Source organism: Alligator mississippiensis, chromosome 1 (genome assembly GCF_030867095.1).
Source record: "Alligator mississippiensis isolate rAllMis1 chromosome 1, rAllMis1, whole genome shotgun sequence".
NCBI classification, from domain to species: Eukaryota; Metazoa; Chordata; order Crocodylia; family Alligatoridae; genus Alligator; species Alligator mississippiensis.
In genome coordinates, this window is record NC_081824.1 from 70609540 (window position 1) to 70627808 (window position 18269).

The window sequence follows — 18269 nt, forward strand, 5'->3', positions numbered from 1 at the left end:
GGCCGACGCCAACATCTTAAGGTATAGCCAGAATGGGTTTGTTGCGGGTAGGTCTTGATTGCCCAATCTCATTTCCTTCTACAACCAGGTGACCTATCACTTGGACAAGGGAGAAGAGACTGATGTCATATATCTTGACTTCAAAAAAGCCTTCGATATGGTTTCCCATGATCACCTCTTGGAGAAACTGGCCAATTGTCACCTTGGGTCCTCCACAATCCACTGGCTGGAAAATTGGCTCCGTGGTCAGACCCAGAGGGTAGTAATTGATGGAAGTCACTCATCATGGTGTCCTGTGACCAGTGGGGTCCCCCAAGGCTCTGTCCTTGGACCCATACTGTTCAACATCTTCATTAATGATGTGGACACTGGAGTCAGAAGCGGACTGGCCAAGTTCGCCGATGACACCAAACTTTGGGGCAAAGCATCCACACCAGAAGACAGGCGGGTGATCCAGGCTGATCTGGACAGGCTCAGCAAGTGGGCGGATGAGAATCTGATGGTGTTCAACGCCGATAAATGCAAGGTTCTCCACCTTGGGAAGAAAAACCCGCAGCATCCTTATAGGCTCGGCAGTGCTATGTTGGCTAGCACTATGCAAGAAAGAGACTTGGGGGTCATCATTGACCACAAGATGAACATGAGCCTGCAATGCGATGCTGCGGCTAGTAAAGCGACCAAAATGCTGGCTTGCATCCATAGATACTTCTCAAGCAAATCCCGGGACGTCATTCTCCCCTTGTATTCGGCCTTGGTGAGGCCGCAGCTGGAGTACTGCGTCCAGTTTTGGGCTCCACAATTCAAAAATGATGTGGAGAAGCTTGAGAGAGTCCAGAGAAGAGCCACGCGCATGATCAGAGGTCAGGGAAGCAGACCCTACGATGACAGGCTGAGAGCCCTGGAGCTGTTTAGCCTGGAAAAGCACAGGCTCAGGGGTGATCTGATGGCCACCTATAAGTTTATCAGGGGTGACCACCAGTATCTGGGGGAACATTTGTTCACCAGAGCACCCCAAGGGATGACAACTAGGTCGAATGGTCATAAACTACGACAAGACCGTTTCAGGCTGGACATAAGGAAGAACTTCTTTACTGTCCGAGCCCCCAAGGTCTGGAACAGCCTGCCACCGGAGGTGGTTCAAGCGCCTACATTGAACACCTTCAAGAGCAAACTGGATGCTTATCTTGCTGGGATCCTATGACCCCAGCTGACTTCCTGCCCTTTGGGCAGGGGGCTGGACTCGATGATCTTCCGAGGTCCCTTCCAGTCCTAATATCTATGAAATCTATGAAAATCTAGAGTACTCTATCCAGTTTTGGGCCTTCCACTACAGAAAGGAGGTGGACAAAAAATGGAGAGAGTAAAGTAGAGGGCAACAAAAATGGTTAGGGTGCTAGGACACATGACTTATGAGGAGAGTCTGAGGGAACTGGGCTTATTTAGTCTGGAACAGAGAAGACTGAGGAGTGGTTTAATAGCAGCCTTCAACTACCTAAGAGGGGGTCCAAAGAGGATGAAGCTCAGTGGTGGCAGATGACAGAACAAGGAGCAATGGCCTCAAGTTGCAGCAAGTGAAGTTTAGGTTTGATATTAGGAAAATCTTTCTCACAAGGAAGTTAGTAAAACACTGGAACAGGTTACCCAGAGAGGTTGTAGACTCTCCATCCTTGGAGGTTTCTACGACCTGGCGAGACAAAGCCTTGCCTGGGATGATCTAATTGTGGATGGTCCTGCTTTTAGCAGGGGGTTGGACTATATGACCTCCTGAGGTCCCTTCCCACCCTAATTTTCTATGATTCTATGATCACTATGTAGAAATCATCTCAGAAATATCCCTCACAATTTTAAGAGTCATGATTTCTATGACTGCATTCTAAATAATTCAATTTTTTAAATGGTCCTGACTTTTTCCACCATTTTGAAATATAAGGCATATATTCTGCTTGCAAACAAGTAACTGAATTTCATAGATTTCATAGATTTCTAGAGTCAGAAGGGACCTGGTAGATCATCAAGTCTGACCTCCTGATCCAGGCAGAGAAGAGTGCTGGGGTTAGGTAACTCCAGCCAGATGCCTGTCTAATCTCCTCTTGAACATCTCCAGGGCAGGGGAAAGCACCACCTCCCATGGAAGCCCATTCCATATTTTGGCAATCCTTACCATAAAGAATTTCTTCCTGATGTCCAATCTAAATTGATCATGAGCTGACCACCTTCACCTTCTGCCGTAAAGCTGGCAAGTCAGTCAGCAATACAGAAGTCTTTCACTTCAGGAAAGCTGACTTTGATAAGCTCAGGAGGCTTGTCATTGAGGCCCCAAGGGACCATGACCCCAAGGGGAGGAGAGTTCAGGAAGAGTGGTTGCTCCTTAAGGGAGCTATCCTAGATGCACAAGCTTAGGTTATTCCATCTCAGAGGAGAGGCAGCAAAAGGGCATAGCATCCCCCTTAGCTCAGCAAGGAACTAGTGGACCTCCTGCATCTAAAAAGAAAGACCTACAAAGGATTGAGTATGGAATCCACCTTCAAGGAGGAATATTTTGCACTGGTCCAGACCTGTAGGGCGTGAACCAGGAAAGCCAAGGCTGCGACAGAACTCCAACTTGTTACTAGTATCAAGGATAATAAAAAGTCCTTTTTTATATATGTGGGGAGCTGGAAGAAAAGCAAGGGCAACATTGGAGCCCTGCTAAACCAGATGGGACAACTGATGACCGGCGCCCAGGAAAAAGCCAACCTACTAAACGGGTACTTTGAGTTGGACTTTCACAGTCCCACGGGATGCCTCTGCCCATCATGGGACAGGGAGGCCCGAGTGAGGGAGATTCCTTGCCCTCCATCAATGCTGACCTCGTCAAGGAACACCTTGAGAGGCTGGACACCTTCAAGTCAGCCAGCCCTGACAATCTGCACCCCAGGGTACTCAAGGAGTTGGCTAGAATCATAGCTCATCCCCTGGCATGAATCTTCAAGAACTCCTGGCACTCTTGTGAAGTGCCTGAAGATTGGAAGAAGGCCAATGTGGTGCCTATCTTCAAGAAAGGGAGGAAAGTGGATCTGGCAAACTACAAGCCCATCAGCCTGACCTCTATCCAGGGGAAGGTCTTAGAAAAGATTATGAAAGAGGCCGTTCTTAATGGACTGGCCAGTGGCAACATCCTGAGGGATAGCCAGCATGGGTTTGTTGGAGGTAGGTCTTGATTGACCAATCTTATGTCCTTTTAGACCAGGTGACCTACCACCTGGACAAGGAAGAGGAGATTGATGTCGTATATCTTGACTTTTCATTTGAGGACATATTTTCAGTTTCATCAGTCAAATGGCCTGTCAGTGAGTCTCCTTTCTTGGTAGCTTAAATTAGTACTTTCTCACTTTTTGTATTTTTACTGCTCCTGGGGTTACTCAAAACTCAGCATGTCACCAACATTGTTAGTAGACTTCCAGAGCATACTAAATTCTTTGCGGTGACGTAAAGAAAAGTAGTGCTGCTCAAATTGTTGTCAAACCTTTTTTTAATTATAGTGTATGAAATCTCCATCTATACACTTAAGTCAACAGTAGTTTGTGCCTAAAGCTGTACAATACTAAAAACAAAGTACATTATTACCAGCTGCAGAAAAAGGGACTGATGAAAACCCTCCAAGAAGAACGAGCAGAAAAAATATCTTTGTTTTTAAAAGTCGCTCACACAGGAGGTGACTCAAAAAAAGCTTATTATATCAGGCTAGATATCAATGTATCTGGATACCTGGATATGCAGAATTCAGTTCATTAGTATCAGATGCAGTCTTTTGGTCCTGTTGCAGACAATGGCAAGAAAGAGCTTCTGAATCCATCTAATTTCTCCCAAAAGAAAGAGAAGAGATCAGAAATCTTCATGCATGAGGAAGAGGGAGAGATTAAGAAAGTAGCTTTTGTGAGAAATAAGGAAGACAACTGTTTGTGTAAAGAAAAAGTGGGAAAGAAAGGCAGGTGGTTTGGCTACTCCAGGCATGGAGAATTCTTCTTCACAAAAAAAGGAGACCCTGCTTTCTGAACCATTTCTCAGCCAGAGGAGAAAGGAGCCAAAGCCAGCCCAGGTTGGATCATCAGGACAGATGATCCAACCTGGACTGAGAGCCAGGGTATGAATTAAAGGGGAGCTCAGGTGAGCTGAGCCTCTGCCATCAGAAACAAGAGCCCCCCTGTAAGATCTGAAAATCATAACCTGCGCGTGGGTGTTCAATCGGATTGCTCCTTCACTTAGGTGGGCTTGTTAATCAATTAATTGAATAAATTTTTTTGCAGACCCCTCAAGTGTCAAAGTATAATTCAAACCCTGCCCAGAGCCTATTTGCTGGAGAGATCATTAACCTAGCTTTGGTTACAAAGCTAGCTGGCACATTGTGGGAAAGTGAATGACCTCAACCAACTGAGATTAGACCATTAGGGTATTTGTACATGACATGGGGGTTTAATTCTCCCTAAATTGAAGGGGTGTTTTTTTAAAAACACTGCTCCAATTTAGGGCAAAATAAACACCCGTGTCGGAGCCCAATCCTTACGCAACTCTCCAGTGGTGGGGAGGGGAGAGCGAGCTGCTGGTGGGCAGAGTGGTCCCTGAGCTGCAGGGAGGGGAGAGGCTGGTGCTTCTCTCCATGGCAGTGGCAGCCCCCACCCCCAGGTGGCACTCGCCCACAGGCACCCAGCTTGGGCAGTCCCAGGGGGCGCCACAGCCATGGAGAGAAGCACCAGGCCCCGATGCAGCTCAAGCAGGCAGGCAGGCTCTGGCAGAAAAAAAACCCATCAGGATTGCCACTTTTTTTTTTTTCCCTTCTTGGAGCCTGCCTTCTCGGGCTGCTGATGGGCTGCTTGCATGATCTGCCTGCAGAGCCCCTGAGCTGCATGGAGCCCAGTGCTTTCCTCCACAGCTGTAGAGTAGGAAACTAAAATTCAACGGAGGTGTTTTACTTTGCAGCACCCCAAAGTCATTTGCTGTGTCCCAAAGTCATTTAAGGAGCATTATGCCATCGAATGTGCTACAGCGACTGGAATTAATGCACAATATGGCGCCAAATGTGCAAACAGCAATGCCATTAAATTGGTGCGAAAGGCATTTAACCCACTTTAAACCCACTTTAAAGTGTCATCTACAAATGTCCTTAAACTCCATTCAAGTCTGAAGAGAATAGGAAGAGCATTAACAAGAAACTGTCTGTGATAAACGGTATAAAAATATATTTGACATCTAATTTCAATCCACCCCCTTCAAATAAAAAAGTTGTCTGTGGCTGAAATATAATTCCCCTGTATTACATATCTACCACAAAAATCTGGAACTCCATAATGAATAAAAAAGCACTGGAAAATATTCTAAATGAGTATGGAATTAATCTTACTCCTATCTGAAATATATTTAACGCACTTCTGTTCCAAGAGCAACATCTAAAGTTACTAAAAGTGAAAAAAATATTTGTCCCTGTTACTTGGTTCACTTTGTGTAGTTTCACTTTTCCCAATTTGTACAGATCTCTTCTATAACAGTAGAGAGTGAAAGAAAGATATTGTTTTAAAAAGAAAATATGGAACCGCCAAATCTGGCAGAGGAATTAAGGGATAGAGGCAGAATGAGATATTAGAATATGATTTAAATGTAGTTTTCAGTATTTCCTAGATTTAAAATCTCTTTAAAAAGATTTTGATTAAAAAAAAGAGCACATTCAAACTTCTTGTGAGCTCTGATAAGTATAAGGTCATACAGAAAATGTGTCTCCAAAAAAACACTTTTGTCCTACATAGTGCAAACTCTTAAAACACTGTAATTTGAACATCCAGTCAGTTTTTTTATAGGGAGAATAAAGAAAATTTGTCTCCTTCCCCTCTCCTCTCTTAAAAGCATTAGTGCACATGTTGGAAATGTTAAAAAGTTAACACACTTCTTTCTGAAAATACCTCAATGAAACACTTTGGTATTTTCGATATTTTTTCTCTCTCTCCCTTCTCCTTCTCCCTCTTCCCCCTTTTTTTTCCACAAAATGAAACCAATTTTTACCCATGCTCAAAAATAGCATGGGGATCTCAAAGCCCCATTTTTCAGTAAAGTAGCTCTTCTTTGAAAATCATTTTGCTGACTTCTACTACCAGTGTCACAGGCAGACTTCACCTGCATCAGTCTGCAACTACACCAGCTATGTCCACAGACAATAAAAGTAATGTAATAAACAAGTAATCTATGAGCACATAAGAAAATGGAAAATAAACATGAATTGTGGCAGTCCCAGATTTTAAAACCAAGATGAGGAAATATGCACAAGCATAAATACAAATGCAGAAAATGCTAAAATATTTTGTTTGAAGCATGTATCTCTAAATTTGATAGTGAACATTTTCAGCTAATTGCTCCTTAGTAGCCTATGCAGTTGGTAAGACTGACCCACTTTATACAACACAAATATGTACATTATGTAAATCACTGCAATCCTTGTAACTAATTAGTACTTAATTTTAGACAGTGTGATTATAACAGAGAAACAGAATCATAATGTTAACAGTCTGCTCTCAAAAATTTCTAACTAATGGCAAAAAACATTTGCCAGGACGTTTTATTAACAAGCTGCAATGAATATGCTCTCACTGTCACAGGAAGACTCAGAAAATAAGGCTATCAAAATCATTGTTGCCAGTCTCAGGAGACGAAGAAGTAAGACCTGAAAAAAATTAATTACCAATACATTTGCCCATCAGTGAACACTGGGCTCTGATGTTTTCTCTCCTTTACTTTTATTTTTTTCAATGTTTTTAAGGTTTTATGTTGCAAGGTTTGGAGGCCGTTTCTTCCTTTGTGTTGAGGAAGATCCTAGGACATTTGGGATTCTACCACAGTCCAGTAAAAGAATAGTTAAAAAATGCAGCATTAACTGAAATTATATCTTTCATCTTACTCAATGGAGCTACAATGGTTTATACCAACAGACAATCTGACTCTTTATTTGTCCCTACTTGTCATTCATTATTTTCTATTCTTCTGTTCAGGAAGCAGAAATAATACCATATGACTCAGGTACCTGATTATGCATAAAAATAATAATAGGGACAAATAAAGAGTCAGAAGAAAGAATCCCTGAAAAAACTTTCAACTTATCCATATATCGGGCTAGCCCTCAATATTAAGATGATGTTTGTTGAGGCGGGGAGGGGAGTGGTGAGGTGGGGGATTACTGGTGAGTTTTAAGGTGGCTGAGTCCAGTCTGTTCTCTGCAAGTTTTTCCATAGATATGACAAGTGGTGCCTTGGGGAGTGCACTTTCCTTCCTCCTCTACCGTTTCTCAGCTTACTGAGCAAGATGATTCTCTTTGAAGTGGTCTGTAGCTTGATATATGGTACAGTGCCATTGAGACCTGCTACCAGTCAGCACTTCCTAATTTGTAGGGTTGATGCCACCCTTCTTAAGGTATGCTTTGAGGGTGTCTTTGTAGCACTTAGAATCATAAAAGCATAGACAGTTAGGGTTTGAAGGGACCTCAGGAGCATCCTCTGTCCTCTGTGGGTCCTCTTACCATGACTAAGTAGAGAGAAGAAGACTTGCTTCGCGAGATGAGTGTCAGCCATCCACACACAGTGGCCAGCCCAATCGAGTTGATGTTTCATTATCTCTGCCTTAATACTGGTTATGTTAGCTCCAGAGAAGATGCTGGCATTTGTACAGTGGTCTTCCCATCTAATGTGAAGGATTGTCCTGAGGCAATGCTGATGGAACTATTCCAGGAGCTTACGATGGCTTTGATACATCACCCACATCTCACACCCATAGAGGAGTGTGTGAATAACTACTGCATTGTAGACCAGGATCTTAGTTTCCATCTACAGATCTCGGTCAGCAAAGACATGGTGAAGCAGCTTTCTGAAGGATGCACTGGCACAGCAAATTCTGTGTTTGATTTCTACATCAAGACTGACTGACTGGGAGAGGTGACTGCCAAAGTATGGGAAATGCTCAACATTTTCCAGGGATTCTCCACCAATGGTTTTTGTGGGAGGAGGGGAGGAACTTGTGCTGCTAGGGCAGGCTGATGGAGCACTTTGGTCTTTCCAACATGAAGGGAGAGTCCCAGGCTGTGATAGGCACCTGAGGAAATGTCAAGGGTGGACTTCAGATCAGTCTCAGTGTGCACAAGGGTAACACTTACTGAAGGTCAGTGATGCCAGTCTTGGTAACTTTTGTTTTGCTGTGAAAGCACCGCAAGTTAAAAAGCTGGCCGTCTATTTAATACTCAACCCCAATTCCAGGAGGAAGGCAGTCACAGATGAGAATCAAAATCACAGCAAAATAGATGGAAAAAAGGGGTGGGGTGATGATGCAGCCCTGCTTGACACCAGTATGGATGGTAAATGGGTCTGTCTCTAATCCGTTGCAAAGGACTGTGGTGGTCATTCTGTCATGGAGCAGCCTGAGGACACTGATAAACTTCAGTGGACAACCAAACCTAGCCAGCACCTTCCATAAGGCTTCATGATTGATGCAGTGGAAGTCCTTATTTAGGTCAATGAATGCCATAAATAGCTCCTGGTATTGCTGTCTACACTTCTCCTGGATCTGTTGTGCAACAAAAACCATGTTGGTAGTATCCTGAGGTGGTCTAAAGCCACACTGAGACTCTGGAAGGACATCTTTGGTAAGGGGCAGGAGGCAATTCAGAAGGATGAGAGTAAGAAGCTTCTTGGCAATGAAGAGGAAGGTAATGCCTTGGTAGTTCCCACACAATGACTTGTCCCCTTTCTTGAAGATGGTCATAATAGTGGCATTCTTTAAGTCAGGTGGAGCTTCCTCATTAACCCATATTTTCATGAGAAGTTGGTTAAACTTTTGTACTAGTGCTGTTCCACCAGCTTTAAAGACCTCTGTGGAGATGCCATCTGGGCCTGGCACCTTATTGTTCTCGGTCTGAGTGATGGCATGCCACACTTCCTTGATGGAAGGGGGATCAGCAACAGTCCTTGGTATTGAGGAATGGACTTGATGGTGGCAGCTGAGAATAGATTCATAGCTGAGTAGAGTCTTGAAGTGCTCCTTCCAGTGTTGCTTGATGTTCTCATTGTCCATGAGAAGGGTGGAGCCATCCTGGGATTGCAAGATGGTTGGGCCATTGGAACATGACCCATAGATGGCTTTTATTGCTTGAAAGAAGCTTCCCATGTCACATTGGTCAGCGAAACTCTGCATCTCCATGGCCTTCACTTGCCACCGCTAGTTCTTGATGTCCCATAGCCTCCTCTGAACAACAGCTTTGAGATCGTTTCATAGTTTCTAGGGTCAGAAGGGACCTAAACAGATCATCAAGTCTGATCCCCTGCCATGGGCAGGAAAGAATGCTGGGATCGTAATACCCCAGCCAGATATTGATCCAACCTCCTCTTGAAGATCCCCAAGATAGGGGAGAGCACCACCTCCCTTGGGAGCCCATTCCAGAGTCTGGCAGCCCTAACCATATAGTAATGTCTCCTGATATCAAGCCTGAACCTGCTCTCAATCAATCTGTGGCTATTATTCCTTGTTATCCCAGGTGGTGCCTAGGGAAATAGAGCCTTACCTATTTTCCACTGGTCCCCCCAGTGAGTTTACAGACAGCCATCAGATCCCCTCTCAGTCTTCTCTTGTGGAGGCTGAATAGATTCAGGCCCCTTAGTCTATCTTCATAGGGCCTGGCCTGCTGCCCCCTGACCATGCAAGTGGTCCTCCTCTGGACCCTTGCAAAGTTAGTCACATCCCACTTGAAGTACGGCACCAAAACTGGATAGAGTACTCCAAATGCGGTCTGACCAGCACCACATAAAGGGGAAGGTTCACCTCCCTGAATCTGCTTGTGGTGCATCTGTAGATGCACCACAAGATGCGGTTAGCCTTACTGACCACTTCCTCACATTGGTGGCTAACATCCATCCTGGAATCAACAATGACTCCAAGATCCCTTTCAGCCACTGTGTTGTTGAGAAGGATATTCCACAGCCTATAGGTGTGTTGCAGGTTCCTTCTCCCTAGATGTAGCACCTTCCACTTGTCTGCATTGAATTCCATTCTTTTCTCATCTGCCCACCTCTGTAACCTGTCTAGATCTAGTTGGATTCTGTCCCTCCCCTCCAGTGTGCCCACTTCTCCCCACATCTTTGTGTCATCAGCAAATTTGGACAGCATGCTTCCCACGCTCACCTCCAAGTATCTGATAAAGATGTTGAATAGCACAGGCCCAAGGACCGAGCCCTGGCGAACTCCACTGCTCACATCCCTCCAGGTTGAAAACAACCCATCCACCACCACTCTCTGGGTGTGACCATCAAGCCAATTTGCCACCCATCTGACTGTGTAGGCATCAATGCCACAGTCGCCTAGTTTTTTTTATGAGAATGGGGTGAGAAACAGTGTCAAAGGCCTTCTTGAAATCCAGGTAGATGACATCCGCCTCAATACCTGCATCCAAGGACTTTTTGACCTGGTTGTAAAAGGAAACAAGGTTAGTCAGGCAGGATCTGCCCACAATGAACCCGTGTTGGTTGCCCCTGAGCGTTACCTCCCATGCGGGGCCGCCACAGATGTGTTCCTTGATAATTTTCTCAAAGGTCTTCCCAAGGACCAAGGTGAGATTAACTGGACTATAGTTACCTGGATCCTCCTTTCTCCCCTTCTTGTAAATGGGGACCACATTGGCCCTCTTCCAGTCCTCTGAGATCTGGCCAGAGCATCATGAGTGCTTGTACAGCTGTGCCAAAGGCCCTGCTATGACCTCTGTCAATTCCCTCAGTACCCTTGGATGAAGAGCATCCAGACCTGCTGATTTATATATGTCCAGCCCCTCCAAGAGTTCCCTAACTAGATCATCCCTGACCCATGGCATCATGTCCCTGAGCCTGTCCATAATCCTACTGGGGGAGTTGTCCCAGTCCCTGCTCAAAAATATGGAGGCAAAGAACTCATTGAAGAGATCAGCTTTTTCCTTTGTTGCAGTCACCAGATTTCCAAGCCTGTCCTGTGGGGGCCCCATGTTACCTGGTGCCTTCTTCTTACTCCCTATGTATTTGAAAAAAGACTTTTTGTTATCCTTAACTCTGGTCGCCAGCCCTAGTTCCATCTCTGCCTTGGCCTTCCTAACTGCCTCCCTGCAATCACAAGCAATGAAGGTATAATCCTCCTTGGTGATTGCCCCTTGCTTCCACTGATTGTATGCCACCTTTTTTGCCCTCAGGCCATCCTGGATGCCTTTACTGAGCCAAGGGGGCTTTTTAGCACTCTTGGCACCTTTGGTTCACATTGGGGCTGACTCCCTCTGAGCTTGGAGGATCGTGTCCTTAAGGAACAACCACCCGTCCTGGACTCCCATCTCATTGAAGCTCCGAGTCCTCAATGTCTCTCTTACTAATCTCCTTAGCTTGTTGAAGTTGGCCCTCCTGACTTTTTCCTTACTGCTTGCTTTTACCACCCCATGCCAGATAGTAAATTCCAGCAGATGATGGTCATTAACGCCTAAGTAGTCAAGCACCTGCAGATCCCTCACCAGGTCATCACCTGTGGCAAGGACCAAGTACAGCAAGGCATTTTCTCTGCTGGGGTTATGGACCTCCTGGGTTAGGTAGAGGTCCTGTATGCAGGCTACAAACCTACATGAGCATTCAGACCTGGCTGACTGATCCTCCCAGCAGGGGTAGTTTAGGTCACCCATGACAACCACATCCCTTGTCCTTACAGCCTCTGTGAGCTGACCTGAAAATTCCACCATGCTGACCCTAACATATATAAACATCATTTCTTCAACAAAAATTGCAAAACTAGATTACAAAAGGGCAGAAGATACAGTCACAACCTGGGCTGCAGACTGCTTTAGATATGCCAGATCTCATGGATTGGCTTCTGATCTTAGGTCAATAATGCATTTCACTAAAATATTTCTTCCTTTATATTGTTAAGCAGGTAATAAGGCAGCATTTAAAATGGAATTCATGGCATAATATATATTTTGAAATCATGTCTTATTAAAGTACTAGCTAATTTTCCACTGTATAGAAATTTGGTATGAGCCTTTTAAATATCTAATGGCCCTCGTCAGAACCCTGTCAGGCAGCAGTGTGTTTGACTCAAAGAGGGACCCTTCAAGCACTTTGGGGCAGAAAAAAATGAGTCATTCTGCCACAAATTGTTAACTCTTTAAATAGCTTTTTAATGTTTTCCAGGTTTCTAGTCCAGGGGTAGGTAACCACCACCATCGGTCCCAAAGCATGGCACATGAAGGCATTTAGTGTGGTATGCATGCCTCGGGCCAGACAATGGGGCTGGTGCTAAGGCTACACTGCCACAACAAGGAGTGGACCCCTTGTAGCTCCCTTGCCATGTGCCCCTGGCATGCCAATATCTTACAAGTCAAGGTTGTGGGGGGTTTTGGCATTCTGCCCCAAAACATTGCTGACCCCTGTTCTGCTCATTGCTATTTGCTACAAGGTACCTGGAAGGATTTTTTTTTTCCCTCTCCTATTGCTCCAGTTGTCAGGGAGAGTTTTTCACATCCCTGAAACCTAGATATTTCTGCCTAGAGGGTCTTGCCCCCTGCTCAGAGTCAGACCAAACCCCAGGAATCAGGAAGGAAAATTATACCTCATGATCAGATTGGGATGTACTGTTAGGGGCGGGGGTTGTCTTCCCCTGTGGTGTGGGACAGGGCTCTTCCTTGGATCTCTTGAGCAAATTTTAACCACCTTTGCAGCAGTATGACACTGGCCACAGTTGTTCCCCTGCTTTATCTATGGTAGTTTAGGGTGCTATGTCTTGTACCTGTGCAACATGGTTGATTGTGTAATTTTAGTAATAGCTTAGACAAGAATTTGTAAGGCTTGTGTTGGCAACATTTCTGGGAAGAGTGCCAAAAACACCCACAAGCTCAATTTATAAGATGTTGGCATGCCGGGACAGATGGCAGGGGAGCCACGGGGGACCTGGTCCTTGTTGTGGCAGATCAGCTCTGGCCCCTTCCCTACTCTCCACCCCAAGGTGCACAAGCCAAGCAAAATGCCTGTGCGTGCCATACTCTGGCACCCACCAGAGTGCCTACCCCTGTTGTAAGGGATGGTTTTGGATAGAGATGAGCCTGCCTCAGGCCAAGAGTCGGTCTAGGTGATCTCCAGAGGTCTCATCCCTACTTTTCTATGATTCTATTATTCTGCTTTTTTTAGCACCTTGTGTAACACTTGGTCAGTTCCACATGGCATAAAGGGTGTCCCTAGACCTCCAAGTATCCCACTGTCCTCCACGTTCTGCCCCTGTCTCCAACGGGGTGGAAGGGAGGAAGAGTGACTGGCTCCCTGATAGCCTGCCCAGTGGAACTTTCCACGGCTCTTCTAGTGGCAGCAGCAATTCAAGCTGGAATGTCTCATTCCCAAAAATGTTTTCCTAGCACTAACAATTTCCCAGAATGCCCATCCAATGCAAATGAATGCCTATCCATGTCCTACATATCTATATACAGCACTTGTACATATTTAGTAAACGTAATTATTTGACTAATTGTCTCTTGTGGTTACTTCAGATTTCAAGGGAAATTGGCTGCATAAAATATATGTGAAAACTTCTTTTAACTAAGTGTTCATAGAAATATTATATTTCCTTTTTAAAAATCGAACAAAAATAATCAAATCCCTTTCAGAAGTTGTCATGCCTTTGGCTGTCTTCTCTATTAAAAATATATCAAAACAGCAGCATAAACCCTGACGATGACAAAGGTAGTATAAGGCTGACTCACTCTGTTCTAATAAAGAATCCATTTTATAAAAAAAGGAGCAGAGTTTCGTGTACACAAATCCTCTGTCACAAGAATAAAAATCTGTTTTGTCTGATTTCTTTTCCCAATACATCTTCTTTCTCCAATGTGCCTCAGTCTTTAGTGTTATTTGTTATACATTTGTCAAGACTTAAAATCTTTTAAGCATTCTAGTTGTTCTCTGTTTATTTATAAAATTTAACAAAATATTAAGAAAATCTAAACCTCAGACCTTTTTCTGGTCAGCCTCTGAATAGTCAGTGATTGTGATTCTTTTATTAGGCAGCTAAAAAGATAAGTTCCCAGGATTACTTTTTCAAAAATAACTAACCACGTTTGTAAGGCACATTGACTTTGGCACTTTTGAAGATGTTAGCCCTAAATAGGAGAGAGAGAATTTTCAAAATGTTAGAACTCCTTCAGCACTCAATGATTTCAACCAGCATCTGAATCACTCTGACTTCCAAAAAGATAGAAACACCTAATCCCATGTCTAAGAGTTTATTAAGATTAATTTTCTGTTTTCCAACAAGGTATGTTACAAATGAAAAATTTAATATGTTTAAAACTCCAAAGAAAAAACATACTCATCAGTAAGTTAGAATATGTCAGGCCAAAACTGTCAGGTAAAACCTAATGGAGAATGATAGAAATTAAAATGACTTAGAAAGTTGCATAGACCATTTGTCTGCCAGTGAAGGCTTGTTCTTTACAAAATGTTCTTCCATTGCTTTGTCTTGTCTAGTTTTAAAATGTCTGAGACAATAGTACTTTCACCACTTCCTTTATGGAACTCTTCCACAGTCTGATCTAACAGAAAAATGACATGGGAATATATGCTTATCCTGTGCTTTTTGGAGTAAGACAGCAAAATGCAAGGGACACTTATTTGTGGGTAATGGAAAGAATGAAAATGCTGTGTACTGTGCTGTACTTTCTATAAAGATTTGTAAAGCCAGCTGCAGATTTGAGGCTTAAAAACATAATGTTGATAAGCATCATCCCTCCACATTCCCTCAACGCTGTTTTTAGTTGCAACTAAAACATTTTGTTTTTGCTTGCTCTTGTAATGTTCATTTGACCCACGTGTTTGAACAGAGTCCAGAATAGCCATTGTTATCACTGCATGAAGCACTATAATTTCTAATTCCATGGCCCTGCCTGGCCTGGTCTGCAATAAGACTAGAAAGCATCGAAGGGGGAAAGTTTTGTTTCTTTTATTCTTTTGGCAACAGCCATGTTTAAACATTATGACTCAGAGTACCGAGGGATCAATAAAAACAGAGTTATCTCTCCAGTTCCTTAAAATTGAACTCTAATCCTAGCTTTTGAAACTTCCTGCTTGTGAGAGGATAAGAGGAGATTCCCAAGCAGCAGTGAAAAAGCATACAGACCTAAAAGTGAGAAAATCATTCTGAATTGAAGCCTCAAATTAAACTATTCTGATATTTTCAATAAGCAGGGAAATGCATCTTCATAAGGTTATTGTTAATAGGTTGGTCAGAATGCATGCAATAGTCATGATCTGATACCCATGAATGACAAAAACTCTTTTGTAAAGAAAAAAGAATTACTGACATAATAAACTGCCCAGAAAATACTGGATACTGTATGCTTTCCAAGCTCTGAGAAATGGAGGTCCCTTCAATCAAGCTTGAAAACTCACTCTTACAAAGTCATTTTATTCAAGATTTAAAGCTAGTATATTAAAAAAGATGAGTGTTATGTCTCAGTTCACAGTAGTAGTATTAACAACTCCTGTCCCAAGCAATCATTCACTCACACAAACATTACAGCATTGCAGACTTGTTTTCAGAAATAGCCACACCCAAATAAGTTGTTCCTCCCTACCAACTACAGCCATGGGTTTTTAGTGATTGCAGTATAATATGATCCTTCATAGAATCGACTACACCACTGGGTTTCCACTTGGAACATTTTGGGCAATTCCTAAAAAAAATCCTGGGAGCAGTAGTGTAAGCCCCTGTCTGTGCATACTTTACATGAAGACAAGCCTGAAGTAGTATTTTCCTGACTTTTATAGCTAGTATCATCCACCAATTATTGTCCAATCAAATTAATACTATTTTACCTGATTGATAATGCTGACATTATCTACCCAGTAAAATATAGAGCCTAATTCTGTTCCACCTCTTAGGCATCTATATGATTCTATTCCACTGACTCAAGTCCAGAAAATCCATTAATGCATTCACTTTCGTAACAAACCATCATGTCTTACCCTTAGGGCTGAGTCACAAAAAAACAGCAAGGAGGAGAAAGATGCACCCACCTTTTGTACTAAGATTGTTTCAAGGACTTGAGCCAGGTTGCATAAAAATGCACTTAGATGTTTAAGTCCATTTACTTGCCTAATAGATAGAATAGGATCTGTTTAAAAGGTTGAATATCTTCACCTTACCTGCCTATATCTCCACCAGTTCCTAGAATTACAAAGTGTGTTACTCTGAGAGCTTCTGGAAAAGAAAATTTCTCTTCTGCAGGAAATTCCTAAATTATGAAATGTGTTGTCATTTTGAATTGGAGTGAAAAGCCAAAGTTTTTCACAGGATGCAAATAAAATAAACACAAGAATAGCTTGAAATATTACATATGGTTAAGGTGAAAGTGTTTTATGTTTATAAAGTTGGCTTGTAATGTTAATTACACTATATTTAATATTATGAATAAGCTAATATTAGAATGAAATATTCCAATATTACAGTTAAATAAAACATCTCAACGTCCAAATTAAATGAGAATCAGTGATTTGCTTTGAGATTTTCCTGCAGAAACTTGTGTCAAAACCATTAAAAAACATTTTCCTCCTAATAAAATTGCAGTTTCGAAAACCAAAAGGAATGGACCACATCCCTGGTCTTCAAAAAGGCCCACAGAGAATGGCATGTGGTCCTAGGAATAGGATCGCTTTTGCAGTTGAACAGCTTTCAGTCTTACTTCCAGGCACATGCTTATGTTTGAGTTCAACTCTCCACCAGCTAAATGGTCTGAATAGGACAGTAAAACAGATATACATTTCAATCTGAGACTCATCTGAATACTGAAGAGGCAGGCAAGTGAACTGACAGCAGTGTAATAACCTCCATCACAACTGGAATAGAGGTAGACTGGTTCTTACTCAGATCTATTTATTATTTTAAATTATGTGATGAGTTTATGTGCAAATGTTTAACTGTTATTTGATCACAACATTTTCTGTGATCATTCAATATTTAGTAATCACAACACTCTTAAATAGTTGAAACACAGATAAGCCATGTGGTGTTCTGTTACCTGATGGGAGAGGAGCACAAACATTTCCAACACGAATATGCATATGTGCTAATATAAAATCAGTTTCAGGAAGTATAAAAATCAGGTGATTAACATTCAACTTCCTATGAATATTTAACCTTTTAAGTGTTAATGGCTCAGATATCTGTGGAGACTAAATGTAAAATGGGCAGTGAAGCAGATTTCCAAGATTATTTGTTAAAATATTTAAATGAATGTTTTTGTGCCATTCATCCAAGCTCTAGTTGGGAATTTGCCAAAATAAGCCTCCTGGCTGAAACACCTCCCTGCAATTAAGAAACATAAAATTATGCAGACACATCACACCCAAATCCATCAGAGACAGAATCACAAACACCTAAAAAAAACAACCTAGCAGCAGGAAACTAATGTAGCAAATAAGGAACAGCAAAATATTACACGAAGTGGTCACAAACAAAAGAGTTCCAGCCTGAGCAACTGAGGGATATCTAAATCAGAGGCAAGCAGAAATAACACTGAGATCTAGACAACACGTGTTGGAGATCTCTGAAGACAGAGATCAGATTCTGAACTGAAGGGAATTATCCTGAATTTACACTGTTGTAACTGAAAACAGAATCTGGCCCAAAGGAACATGGCAGGCAACCAAGGAAATTATCAGCTCCACGAGTTACAGCTGAAGGTAGCTAACAGGAAGATAAAGGTCAAATAAGGAGACCCTTGTCTGGCCCTTAGTCAATCAGATAATGCAGCCCACCACATAAATGGCAGTAGGATCACAAGATTTAAAGGAATACTCTTCACCAGGGTTCACAACTGTCAAGTAGAATGCTATGTTACTAGAATAATGTTAGTTTTATCAAATAATTAAATGTAGACATTATTTATTTATATGCCAAACTCTTGCATTAAAAGCTGTGTTCCCATCATAAATTCAGTTCCTTGGCACTCACACTGTGCCATGCATATATAATATATATCACACCACATGGGAGATGGAGGAGTGTTTGATTAGGTTCTGTCTTCCACCTAGTTTGAATTTGTTTGTAGCTTACAACCGTTAAAATGAATTAAGGTTCTGGGAATCTGTTGGTGAGTTGGCATCCTTTAGTAGCCTGTTGTAAAATTAAGTGGTAATATAGATAAGGGAAATGAACCTGTTTAGTTCCTGTTCCACCAGCTTCCAAAGTATGTCTTGTTCCCCATTACATTTCTATTTTTA